This window comes from Vidua macroura, chromosome 8 (assembly GCF_024509145.1).
Source record: "Vidua macroura isolate BioBank_ID:100142 chromosome 8, ASM2450914v1, whole genome shotgun sequence".
Lineage (NCBI taxonomy): Eukaryota > Metazoa > Chordata > Aves > Passeriformes > Viduidae > Vidua > Vidua macroura.
Window position 1 is genome coordinate 2,808,726 of NC_071578.1, and position 14,573 is coordinate 2,823,298.

The following is a 14,573-nucleotide window of genomic DNA, read 5'->3' on the forward strand; positions in this document are numbered from 1 at the left end:
ATAAACTCATTATATTCTTACTGATCTTAAGCAGGGGGGGGGTGTATTTTACAAACCCAGCAGTAATGCAGTGTCTGTACCCCAATAATTTTATTCCTGTGGTACCAGTGGGGCTGGTTTGGGCCCGGCTTAGCCTGAGGGTGGGATGTGGGCATGGATCTGTGGTGGGCATGGCACCTGCCCCAAGTGATGGCACACTGAAACCACGGCAACCAGCCCTGGGGTGAAGGTGCTGGGAGCAGGGGTTGAATCTCGGGGGTCCTGGGGGTGCTGAGCACCCTCTGCCAAGATCAATGGGATCAGGACACGGCCCCAAAGGCACAGAGGGCGAGCAGGCCGCTCAGAGCCAGGTTTTTATTTCTGGAGATCACACGGCGCTGACAAAACCTATCCAGAAATATTCAGGTACTGCCAGCGCACTCCTCGTGGCTCTAAAAGCAATGTAAATTTACATGCAAACGAGGTGCAGCCCTCCAGCTCCTGGCAATTTGCCACAGCAGCCTTTGCTGGTGCCCCCGAGTAGCTCATCTTTTATGGGAAAGCCATCAGTCACCCCACAGCACCCGGGGAGGAGAATTTCCCTGCATGAGCTGCATGAAGATGCCGCTGCACACTCCTGTCCTACCCAGAGTGAAGGGATTCTGCTCCCAGCACTTGGTTGGCTCGTTGGATCCTTTTCCAGCAGCTGCAGAAACTGGATTTATAGGATTAAAACAACAGGGTGTTTTGGAACCGAAATTCGGAGTTCTCATGTATGTGCAAGTGATAATCCCTGGATAAAAAATGGAGTTTAACTGTCCTGTGTACATTCCCTCTTTGCAAATATTGGATTTTGTCCCATTTCACTGGCTACTGGGTACATTTGCTTCTCTGTAAAGAATATCACAGAGAAAAGTCATTCTTGGGGGCAAAATCCCAGGCTTGGTCATCCCTACAAAAACATTTGGGGGAAGAATAACTCTAGAAATTCCTCCTGTTTACAGCTTGATTGCTTCTTCGAGTGAAGTGTTAATAATGCAGCAGTGGCCAGAGAGGGTCGATAATGAGGTAATGTGTATTTATGGGCTCTGTGTCCAAATGATCCTTAGTGCATGGTTATTTGAAAATAAATAGTGTATTGATTGAAACAGCTACAGGACAAAATGGGCTTTCAACACGTGGGGAGAGCTGATAATTACTTGGAATATTTTTCCTTGTTGTTAATATATCAACGAGTCTGTTTTTAGCTCTTTTGTATAGAAAGTCAAATACACTCACAACAATATGATAATTTTTATAGGGTTTTTTTTCTATATCTATCAGGGTTTTCTTCATCAGTTTGAAAATTCTGTGATGAAAATACAATATTCACACCTATTTCCCATCACTGGGATGTTTCCATAGTCTCATTTCGACACAGTCAATACCACTTTGAAAGAGGTTTTAAATGGCATTTAATGTAGCCATACTACTCATATTCCATTAAAACCACATAACCTCCTGTCATGGGAAAAATCAACAGAACGAGCTGCAAGTAGTGGAATTTATAGAGTTCAATACCCAGCTCTTAAAACTCCCCATTTTGGGGGGATGAAGTCTTCATGGCAATATTTTTGGGAAATAAATGAAAATTATGTGAAAGATAAAAAAAGGGATGAAAACCCCATGGGAAGAACAAAGCAGGGTTTTCAGATGAAGAGATTCCCATTGGTGATTCCATGGATCCTGACCTCATATTCAGTTTTCTTTGTATTTTAAAGCCAACAGATAAAATTCCTTCACAGAGAAAGAGCTGACGTAGCTTATCGGGTAAATATCTGACTAAAAATTTAATTCAGTTCTGAAAAAGCTGGGGTGGGTTGAAAATTTGGGCTTTCAAGCAGGAAGCACAGTGAGAACTTATTGCTTGTTTTCTTTCATCCCAAAATTGCACATGAAAAATTAAAGGTTCTTTTTAAAACATTTAATAGCTCTATTCTGAGCTGCAGGCAGTAGAATAGGGCTTTCCCCAAATATCTGGGATGTTGAGATGTTTGAACCAAATATTTGGTATTGATATTTACCTATGGAATACTCATCCCAAATATTTGGTGTTGACTCTTGCAGAGGGATGTAAATATTGACCTGCAAAGCTGAGCTGGGGATGAGGAAGATACTTTGTTTTGTCTTACAGTCAGCAAACACCAAAATCCCCCACATCATTGCCCAGTCCTTGGATTTTGCAATGGTGAAAAATGCAAATTAAGGAAGTTTGAGGATGTGCTCACTGTCCACAGGGCGACACACCCAAAATGTAACACATTCTCCTCCACTTGCCTTTGCCCTTTTAGTCTTTAGATCCTTTTCAAGGAGGTCACAGCTAAGAAAACCACATTATTGTCTCCTCTAGGCACTTTTTTCAAGTGCCATTAAAATCTATAGCATTCTGTCCCTTGGCCTCTTCTATAATTCATAAGTATTTTGTAGTTGTGATCTTTTATATTAAGAACTTCCAAACCCCCCTAAACTATCAACTTCAATCCCACTTAATTGCCTGCCTGCAGCATCAGAAAGCAAAAAGGATGAATCATTTATTCACTTTTAAACCTTCTCTCCACAGCACATCCAAGCTTTGTAGATTTAAGAACAACTTCCCTAATACCCATAAGTTTAAAAGGAGAATGTTTATAACACAGAGCTATAAGCACTTCCCAGGCAATTGAGGTGTTTTTCCCTTTTTGTGTGCCATTTTGGTAATTCAAAGGCCAGCTCCTGTTTTTTTTTATTTTTATTTTTTTTTTGGATAGGAAGGATCGGGGTTAGAGGGCATTTGTTGAGGCAGTTGTAAAGCCAACCCAGATTCTGTAATTGCCAGTGCAAGGCTGCCGTGCTGCCTGCAGCAGCTGCAGCACTCCAGCCCCGTTTATTGATCCCTGTGATTCAGTGTTTGTGCTCATGGGCACAAGTCAGCACTTTCAGCAGATCAGCACGGGGGCTGAAGGATCAATCGCTCCTTCCCCCTCCTGATCCATTTTAATTGGGGTATCAAAGGTGCTGTAATCCTCTCTCAGGTCAGGAGATGTGTTTGAAGCTGGGACAAAGCTGTGCAATAAAAGCAGGGAGATTCCCCTGTGCGGATCTGAAGGAAAATCTCCTCGTTCCAGGAACCCACCCCAAAGCAGCAGCCAGCGATGCTGAGCTCGCTTTAAGTGGTTACAGCAACCAACTCAATAAATAAAGTGGTTCACTTCCCTCACCTCTCCCTTGGCAGCACTGCAGGACTGAAAGACAAACTGCAGGACAATGGTGCTCCAGGGAAATTATTAAGTTCAGACTCAGTCTTTATTTTGACATTCAGGAACAAGGCAGAGTGCAGACATGTTACCAGGCATGTGAGGGCTGAGCTCAGGTGAACTTGAGCTGTGTCTTTTTTCTCTTTTGAAAAAAAAATTCTCCTCCCTTCCCTCAGTGTGTTTAACCAGTGAGAAATAATTCTAAGGGAAAAGATGATTCCCAGAAAAGCTGCTGGCTGTTGCACTTGATGGAGAGGTGTAATTAGAGAGTTGGGATGGCAGCTTGTCAGAACATGGGGTTGCTCTGTGGTGGGACTGGGGTTTCTTCCACTTTGGTTTGGAGCTTTGTCACCTCTGCTTTTAGCCATGCAGGATATTAAGGCTTTCACATTCCCTGTGGAAGGTCGGGCTGTAGCTTCTTAGGATTTCCTGGCACATATCCCGTGGAGAGAGCACACATGGGAGCCATGGAGAGAGCGGAGGGAGAAAGGAGATTTCTGCAAGGCTGCTGCACTGGTGCACATCAAGAGAACGTACCTGAGACTGTTTGGAGTGACTTCTCCCACCTAACTTGGGTTTTCTCCATCCTCTGGTCCTAAGAACTCTTCCAAGGAAGTTGAAATTGATAATTCCACATGCTCCAGGCTCTTTTCCCTCTGAAGAAAACATTTTGTCCTCACGAACGCTGCCCTCACACACAACCTCCTTCCAGAGGAACTCAGAAACAGCTCTGGAAAACCAAGAGAGGATTTTATCTGGGGAAGAGCTTAGAAGATTTTAGGCTGCCCAGCTGGCACTCAAGGTGGAAGAAAGACAGAAGGGGCCACAGCTGCTCTTACTCCTGTTGGGTTGGAAGCAAGAGGTGGGGAGAGCCAGGTGGAGACCTTGATCCAGAGAGGAGCTGCATGAACAAAAGAGGGATTTCAATTCAGGGATTTCGCAGGAGAGGTGCAGAATTTGCCCTGGGCTCACAGCTGAGTGGGGAGGACAGACCCTGCTGGCAGGAGGGGTGGCATCCTGGCTGTCCCCATGCCAGGAGGGACAGAGAGTGGCTGCCACACCAGGCACCTCTGCCCGCCACCAACGGGAAGGTGAAGGGAGAGCTCCCTGCCCTAATTAATTTGGAGTGGCCCAATTAGTTTGGAGTTTGAAGATAAATCAAGGCTGAAAATGCAACCCCTGGAGCTTGGAGTTCACATTCCAGGCACGTATTTATCCAGGGCCTTCAGACCGGCTCCAGCAGCGCTGGCTCATGGCAAGGGCAGCTTCTCCTGGCTCCCACAGGTGGCACACCTGGAAGCAGAGGGTTTGGGACCTGCTGCAAGCTCCATTCCCTACTTATTCAGGAGGAAATCACTTCTCAAGCCTCTGCAAGAGGCTGCTGGTGAAGGGGGAGCCCAGGCAGCTGCTGCTTCTCTGGGCATCCCTGCATTCCAGGGAAAATGCTGCTCCAGCACCCTCAGATTCATGGCTGGTTTCAGCTTTCCCTGGGCTGTAAAGGACATAGATGTGGAGCCACAATCCAGGAGGAGAAAGGAGGGTGGGGATTTTTAATGTGTGTTTCACCAGGTTTATTTTCTTTGAGAATTGGGGATGATTTTGCTTTTGACCGGTTCAGAACAGTTTCATGCTGTGCTGGGGGAGCAGAGAGATGTGAACCAGCAAAACAACTGTGCTCAAAGGTGTCCAGTATCAGACCTGGAGACCTTCACACAGCACAAACACAGGTAATTCTGAATAATTTGATTCCTCAAATTTTCCTTCAAAACTGACAAACTGTCCTCATTTAATTTTGCATTTAATTGCAACTGCAGCACTGGACTCATGTTAGTGATCTTAGATGAAAAAGGCTCCTGTCTGCACAAATTGGGTAGCACATCCTGCCACCCTATTTACACCCAGAAATAGGCAAAGATTCGAGATCTTATTAAACACATTTGAAGTGAAGTTTGAAGTGGTGAATCCGTGACAGGGATTTGTGAAGATGGGAGCCCCGAGTGGAAAAAATATCTGGGTAAATAAAATAATTAGGGAAAAAGCGTCAGCACACGAAGCAGGGGAGGGACAGAATAAGAGAGGCAAAGCAAAATGCAGCTTGGCTGGGCTGGGAGCACACAGCAAGTGTTTGGACAACAAACAGGCATTAGTGGATGATTTTATGGCAAGCCTACAGTGAAATGAGGGGATGCTGCAGATGGAGGTGAACTGATGGACAGAGATAGGTGCCTTTAAAAATTAACATGCACAGGAAGAGGGGATTGGAGGCAGAGCTGCCATAAAACTGCAGAGATGGATGCAGAAGCACCAGCCAAGAGAAGGAGGGGAAGCGGATCACGGGCTCCCCGCGGAGACAGCGATTATCACTTCCAGATAACTTTAACAGTCCGAGTCCTTGAGATGCTGTTATCAGGAGCAGGAGCTCGAAATGCAGCCCGAGATAAAGGGAACGGGAGCTCTGTCGGGAGCGGTGCAAGAGCATCCACCCCACGGCTCCGGTTGGATCTGCTGCTCCTGGGTGCCAGCCCCAGCACAGGCTGAGCCTGTGGCAGATTTTCTTTGTGTTCTCTGACTAAACTTGCTGGGCTTGCAGTTCCCCTCTGAAAAACGGGATTTGAGCAGGTGACCTGGAAGTGGTTGGAGGACAGAAATGACCCGGGTTTGTTCTATGCTTCTTATTTTACCTGTTTAAGAATTAAAATCCAAACTCTTTGCAAAGGTCTCTCCAAGACTCTTTTCCTTGCTTTACATAGTTGATTTATGTATCTATACATTTATACATACATATATATATGTACACATTTATCTATACATTTATACACACATTTATATATACATATACATATATTTTATAACGGAGATATAATTGTATAAATATAAATTATATACCGTAGCATAATTTATAATATAAATATAACATATTCACACTATATATTTTATTATATTAATATATTATACATTAATATCAATGAGTTATATATTAATATATTATAATATAAATAAATATATATAAATATTATTTATAATATAAATAATATGCTACTATAAACTGTGCTCTGGAACCTCTGCCCTACCATTTAATGCTCTGATAGATTTATTGCCTATTTACTGTTTATTATGTTGCGCACATATTGCTTATTTCCCCGTTCTTTTCTCATGGATTTGATGACCCCAGCCATTTTCTCACCCGTTACAGCATTCATTTCTCTTCTCTAACCTGATGCATCAGAAATCAAAAACGTGGTTGGGAAGCAATCAGAGCAAAAGCACCCTGTGAGCTGAAGGCATGGCTCTGCCTGATAAGTGTGTTATCCTCCTGCTCCCGAGGTTTGGTGTCCTGCAGGCTGCTCCCATTAGGAGCAGGCAGTGCTGATAGAGTTGTGTCACCCTCGGATGAGCTCTGTTTGTTTCCAGGGAATGTTCCCACTCCCGTTTCCCTGGGCAGAGCAGGGCTGGGGTTGTAGGAGCCCCCTCACCCCCTGACTCAGTGCTCAGTACCACGAATGTTTTCCTACCTCTGTCTTTTCTGTGGCCCTGGGTGATGCCTCTTTGCTGCCTTTTCTTGCTGTTTGTCCCTTTTTGTCTTTCTTTCCCTCCCAAAGAGGCCTCAGAACTCTTTGCCCCTGTGTGTGCAGGGAGGCTGCTGCTCACAGATTACTGACACAGCTTCTTGTGGTTTTGTTCTAGAAGAGAATGTGTTTTTTTCAACTAATGACATAACCAGATTTAATCCATCTGACAGGAATAACCTCTCTGATTTGGTACCTGATCATTGCACCTTGTTACAGGTGAGCTCCTAATGAGAGCAGAAGGGTTTCAGTGCTTGTTTCTTGGATTTCATACAACCCCAGACTGGTTTGAGCTGGAAGAGATCTTCAAGCTCATCCAGCCCCACCCCTTGCCATGGGCAGGGACACCTTCCACTGTCCCAGGTATTCAGCTGGAACAACAGCTCTGTATCTCCCTTCTTCCCAGGTTCTGCCTGAAATGGCTTGATTATTTTGTGGTTCTTTCTGCTCTTTCCTTGTGTGAGAGTTTGACAGTCGTATTAAGGAAAAAAACAGCTCGAGGGTTTAGGTGTTGCAGCCAGTTCTGAAGTGATGAAGTCGAGGATCAGATGATCCTCACCTCGTTGTGATGTGTGCCAGGCTCCTGCCATGGTTTCTGCTGGGAAAAAAATTAAAATAAAGATAAAAAAAAAAGGGAAAAGAAATAATTGAAATAAGCAGTACTAAGCAACTAGGAAGTTAAAACGTCCATTTTAAAGAGTGGCTTGTGTTTATTGTATAACAAAGAGGAAGAACTCCTTTAATTAATATTAACAATTGAGAGCAGATTAGACCAAAAAATACCCTATTACCACTTCCTCTAATCCACCTCTAATTGTGTACCAAGCTATCAAGGAGCACTTAAACCCCAAAAAGCCTCGGTAAGGAGCAGAAGGCAATTGTCTGCTTCAGCATCTCTGACAGTTGGACGTGGAAGTCATCCAGCTCCAATTGTCTTTTATTTCATCCTTCCAGTGCCTTCACAGCCCTGCAACAGTTTGGGGAATTAAATGGGGTCTGTGGGGTGCAGCCAAACACCCAAAACTCAGGAGCTGCCACTGAGGAGGAAATTTATTCCAGGGGGAGAGGACTGAGTTGGTCCTTCTCTGGATTTGTGCAGAAACAGAACATCTTTCGAGGGTATTCAAACACTTTGCCTGAAAAAATGTGGATCTGATTACTGCTCGTTTGCATTCCTTTTTCCTTAAGTTTGGAGAAGGCAAAGCTCTCCAGTGAATTAATTAATTTCACTCCATTTTGACAGAGTGCTTAAATCAGCTCAGAAGTGCCACAGCTGAGTAAACCCAGCTCGCAGGCAGTGATTGCTTCTTTTGGAAGGCCCTGCTCAGCAGCGGCAGCTGGAACAGAGCAGCCAGGAGAAGCACTTCATTAAAGAGCTGTGACAACACTGCTACAGCCTGGGCTGCTCCTACCAGAAACTGAGCCTTTCAAGAGTGATCAGGAATTTTTTTCTTTGCGCTTGTGCTTTCAAGATCTGAGGGAAGATGTTCCACTGTGTCCCAGATCTGGTCCCTCTTCAGTTCCCCAACCTCGTGTGCATCCACAGCAGGTTTGCATCCCACAGACAGAAGTTTGCAGCTGTCTTTTCCCAAGGCTGGAAGTTATTTTGTTGGTATGGAATTAAATTGAGATGTTTAATTAACCTGAAATGTTCAGAACTTGTGTGATTGAGATCTCTCTCACACACTTTGTATATTGATATAACAATATATTGTAATTATATATGTTAAAATTATATATACATATTATATATATCTTATATTTATCCCTCCGAGGTAGATTTCCCTCTTGGAAGGTCCATCAACCTTTCCTGTGACAACCTGGCATGAACTTTGTCCCAGAGAAAATGTACATTGAAAACCCTCATTACAAATGTACATATCTGTGAGGGGACCTGACAGGCTTCTAGAAAAAAAGTGTTTTCCCATATTGATCCAAGTGGTCACAATCTGTGGACCAGTTCCTGTGAAATATGGATTCTTTCCTTGCCTGCCATTTAATTTTTCTTTTGTAAGTGCAGCAGGATTTTAAGATGGAATCACAGATCCTTCTGCCTTTAATTCCTGCACCAGGTATTTTCATGTGAGACATGAAAATGTCTCACATGAAAATTTGTGAGACAAAAATTCAAATGCAGTCGCCTACAGCTTAGAGATGGAAATTTTGTCATCCTTATCACTGCTGTGTTTTCCCAAATTCCAGCTCATAACCACAGCCATCAACCTCATCAACCTGCTTAAGTTTTGATCTTCTAGAGACAACAGAAACAACAGAAACAACACCCTCCCTCTGCAGCCAGATAAACCTCTGGCATCTCCCAGCTCCCTCATCCCGCTTGAATTAATTACTGAGGTCATGAATTTCTTAGAAAATCAGGCAACAAGACACGGGGAAGTGAAGAGAGCCCTTTTAGGTTTGTGTTTGGGAATTAATTTACTGCCTTGGACTGGGGAATGGCCAAAGGGAAAATGTGAAACCCCATACACGACACGATGAAATTGCTTCTTGTCGCTCCTTGTTCCAGGTCAGGCAGGTTATTGTGCCTGGAAATTTCTTTTATACAAGATCCAGTTGCTACAGAGGACGAAGTAATCAAAACCTTGGGAGCCTCAGCAATTTCCATGGAAAAGCAGAGATGGTACGGGGTCGGTGCCTCACACCTGCTCCACTCAGGCCAAGGTTGCACCCAGGATGGCTTTGAAGAGGTTCTGTCTAAAACAGACCCAAAGAAACAGTTTAGCAGCAGGAAATAGTGATCAGAGGGGAGAGAGCAGGGTGCAGTCCTGGGCTTACTCTGAGGCTTCGTGGCAGCATGTGTGTTTTCATAATCTTATTTGGAAAAAAGAATAATCATTTCTGGGATGAAGTTGTAATGGGGGAACTGAACAGCACAGGTAATTCTAAGACTGCGATCCAATGCTATTCTATTACCTAAGCAATTCCAAAGTTCTAGTGGGCAAACAGCACATTTTAGCTCTTCTGTTTTTTTATAAAATCAGCGAGATTTGTGTTAGAGTTCAGTGCAGCCTCTCATGCTGTGAAACTGAGGACTTCTGAGCAAAGCAGCTGGATCTGTGGATTTGCCAGGATGGAGGGCAGAGGAGCTGAGGGATGGGCTGCCTGGGAGCTTCTGCCATCCCTATCCTTGGGATTCCAAGGGATTTCCTGGGGGAAAATCCTGAGCCAATGTGTAGGGGTTGAATCTGAACCCTCTCGAGTCCTTCCCACTGGGGAATCTTGGGATCCTGAACTGTTTTATAGATATTATAAAGGCTTGCTATTAATTCATGTGCACCATTCATTCAACAATTCATGGGGGTTTTCTTCTGACCTCTGTGAGCCCTGAATGAACCCCTGAAAACGTGAAAGGGAAAAAAAAAATCAAATTTCTCCTGTCTGAAATGATCTATTTCTTTTGCTGTGGCTGCCAAAGTGAGAGGCACAGTCCCATCTGTCCTGCAGCACTGGCCAGCCTTCCCAGCTCACCAGGGCAGGCTGAGCAGAGACTGCAATGGAGCAGTGCCAGAGAATTTATGGCTGAAGTAAAAGCTGGGAAAACGTGGGTGACTCTCACAAAAGCTGAGGGAGGTACGAGGTCACTGTGAGGATCACAAGAGCTGTCCCAGGACTTCAGCTCCTGCCCCATTATGGAGGTGTTTGGTGTTTTATTCTCTGCAGGAGAGGCAGCAGAGGTGACCTCGGAGTGAGGGCTCCAAAGAGGAAAATCAGGTCTCCTTTTAGACTCGGAGAGGGGAATTGTTTCAGTCCATTAAGCCTGGCATGGAATGCAATTCCAAGCGGGGAGGGGTGACCTGGCAGCAGCCAGGGCTGGGCAGGATGGGAGCAGGGCTGGGATCAGCCTCTCTGGGATGGTTTGTGTTGGAAGGAACAGGGAAGAGCAGGGCTGCAAGCGGGGAAGGGATTCTGCTGGAGCAATGAGCCAGAAGAATGACCTGTGAAGAAGGATGGCTGTCAGTGAGGAGGTTTGGGATTTGGCAGGGTCAGAGAGAGATTTCTAACAGCCCAAGACAGAGGTTAATCAAGATCAAGCTGAGCACTTTGCAGTGTGCAGTTAAAAAGCAAAACTTGCCTAAGAAAGACCTTCGAAATGTGCATGAAAAAGCACAGAAATTGCTGTGACTCCAACAGAACTTAAATAACATAAAAGATGGTAGGACCTGTCTCTCCTTTGGGGGTTGGAATGAGATGGTCTTTAATGTCCTTTCTAACCCAAACCATTCTGTGATCAATCCAGATAACACAGGTTCTGGGAAGCAAAGGCACTGTTAAATGATTGCATCTACCTAAGAGATCATAACTTCATCTCCCTCTCTTTATTCCCATTAAAATATTTGCAATAAGCTGTTGGTGAGACAATGCTGATGATACAATCCCAGTACTACTAATCAGGACCCCTGGACAGCACAGCCTGGTACAGAATCCATCTCTATTTTACTCCTTGAACCCAATTAATACCAAAAGGTTAATTAGAAATTAAATAGCTGATGTTTAAATATTAAAAATGTTTGGGAGATAAATATTTGAGGAAAAAGAGGCCATTAGAGGCACTTCCTCTTGGCACATCACTTTATTAATCTCTTTATTGGGAGAAACAAAAATGAGGGAAGAAAGCAAAAGCTTTTTCTTGGTGCAAATTGGCCACAAAGTGAATCTTTAAGAGGCAGATGGACCTGAGGTACAGAGGAGCCAATTGCTGCTGTCCAGGCTGGGCAATGCAGACAGATCTTCCTAAAAATCCCTGCTGCAATAACAAAACTACAGTGAAGAATTCAGGTGTTGTAGCAGGGAAAGAAATCTTTACCTGCAGTAAAACCCTTCACTGAGGCTTGGAGTTTTAAAATTCATGCAAAAAGTGTCTAAAGTTACCAATGGCTATTTATATTCTTAAAATAGTGGTTTTCACAGAACCATTTCACAGGACTTCTAAATGAAGTTTAGAGAAGCAGCTCGATGATGAATAATGATGAGAAGAAACCATTGTGGGAAGATGAATTCTAGAACAGTTCCTCTCACTGTGTGAATGTTTTTCTGGGAGACATTCACCACCCACATTTTCTTGGTGGTTTTGCAAAAATTGCAATGCCGTTCCCTTCTTTTTGCCACAAATCCATTTTTTTTGCATTTTTTATTGATAGTTAAAGAAATTAAAGAAGTTTCATTGAAGTTAAAAGAAGTTTATTGGAAGTTAAAGAAATTTTATCAGCCTGCTCTGGTGGGAGGTGTCCCTGCTCATGGTCTTTCAGGTCATTTCCAACCCAAGCCATCCTGTGACCCTGTAGCTGCAAAAGGGTTTGGAATTTAGGATCCTCAGTTGGGCCCATTGGTGGGAGATCACCTCTGGAAAACCCCTGCCTGTGAGAAAAGGAGCTTTTTAGAAATCCAGTGCTGGATTGCAGCCAAAAGGGCTCTGATATGTGGTGAAAACAATGCTGGGGCTCTGCATTTCTCACTGATTTTGTAGCTGAATGTGCTCAGTATTTTTAACGCTGTATTCTACTATAGGGGTTGGAAAATGTTAATTACAGGCTATCCAATACAGATGTTTAGTCACTTTACGTAAAAGATCTGAAATGTGAGACAGAAAACTGTCCCCACAGACTTTCCCCCTGAATTTCTAACTTCAATTATTCCCTCATCATTGCACTGTTCTTCTTTGATGCATGGATTACATGATGGGACAGAAAACAAGTTCTGGTTTAGTCGAGGGAAGGATCCCACAAGTGCTTTTATTGCATGTCTTTACAAGAAAAGCAACTTCCATTCCAAGGTGTCTTCACACCCACTCTCAACATAGTTTTTTTTTAAATACAAAAAGAGGGTGTTTATTAACATAATATTTTCTTTTCCTTGATCCAGTGCTGATGCAAAAACCCATGTGCTCTTAGGCTTAAATCATGCTTTAATTAGGTTGTTTTAAAATCACCTGTGACTTTATTAATCTTGCACAAATCATAGTTGCTTCCTGTACGTGGTGGCTGGAGAATAGGGGTTTATATTTGTTCTAAACTGCTTGTTTTGTTAAATGAAGTGCTTGAGCTAATTAAAGACGTTTTTGGGGATGTCTCAGCTTTAGCCTAATAAAGGAGAGGCACAAGAAGGTGCAAACAGACACTTCTTATTGCCCATAAATCTGTTCTTATTGCATCTGTAAACTCTGGAATGGAGTTTTATGGCTCCCATTCCATGAAAAATGTGGAGGCTGTTACTGATGCTGGATATTTGAATAAAAGCAGTTTTGAATTTTGGGTTTGATTGCTTTTACTTGTGAATTATGCCAAAACTGCTGTAGTCATTATCTTAAAAACTATTTAATTAAATGTAAGTATCCATCTGAGTGTATTTTCAAAGAGCCAAAGTGCTCTAAGATCCTCAGCAGAAGAGCAATATGTGTATTTATGTATCACGGGGTTTGCAAAACCCTTCCCTCCTCAGTTTTCTTCGAATTTCCTTACTTTGGGATATTTCATTTGCAGCCTTAATGATCGGTTTAGTCTCTGTTTCTCATGTGCAATTTGATTTTTTGGAGCTAATAAGCAGAAATGAAGGCCAGGGCTCAGCTAGCACGATCAATGTGCAGCAGGCCTGGGGCAGAGAGAGGGGTGGGAGCTCCAATCCTGCTCTGCCTTCAGAGGAGAGACTCTAAAATGCCCTGACTCTTCTGTCCACCAAACCTGAGCCTTTTTTCCTCTGGATTTTCCTTCTTCAGTCTCTCCCAGCCCTAATTGCATTTCTCCCTCTCTGAGAGATCATTGTTCTCCTGCCCTTTCACTGCAGTCCCCAGCTTTGTGCCAGATCCATCCCAGATCCCCGTCCAAGTCGCTCTCCTCTCACTCCCTGTTGGTTTTGCCTTTTTCACAACTACCCCCTATTTTTCCTGTTTAAGTATCTGCCTTTCCCTGCTCACTTTTTAATTCCCGTCTTGGCTCCCTCATTTGTCAGTGTCCTTAATCTTATTCTGCTCTGGGATGAGCTTATCTCTTCTCTCACCTCCCTTCCCCCACCTAATTTTTCAGGAACTCTGTCCCTTTCTTACCCCTCCTTTTTTTTTTCCCCCCATTCCAGTGGCAGTGGCATCCAGCCCCTTCACTCAGCCAGTCCCAGTTCCCCTCCTGTATCCACACAGGAATCTGTGCTCCCTTGGATGTGCAAATCCTCAGCCTGTTCCAAACCCCACCAGAGTTCAGCCCAGGCTGCTGCCCAGAATTCAGCCGTGCCTCGGAGTTAATGATGTGAATTAAGGAGTCAGCATTAACTTGGAATTTTCTGGCTTTTGACTTTTCTTCTCACAGCTTGATGTTTTTGTAATGCTCTGTTTTTCTGAGACTTCCAAAAAAAAAACAAACCCAAAAACCCAAAAAACAACCCAGATGGGGAATAATGTGCCAGCAGGACGTGTTTTGGCAGTTCTGCCACAGCTCCCTGGGATTGTCCTGGAGTGCTGCCCCTCTTGGTGCCACGTGCCAGAAGAGCCACATTTGGTGTCTCAGAATCCCGGGATTATTTTGGGTGGAAAAGACCTCCAAGATCATCGAGTCCAAGCTGTGCCCAATCCCCACCTTGTCTCCAGCCCAGAGCACGGAGTGCCACATCCAGGAATTCCTTGGACACCTCCAGGGATGGGGATCCCACCACCTCCCTGAGCAGCCTGTTCCTATGCTTCCAGTCCTCTCCAGGAAGAAAATGCTCCTGGTGTCCACCCTCAGCTGCCCTGGCCCAGCCTGAGGCCGTTCCCTCT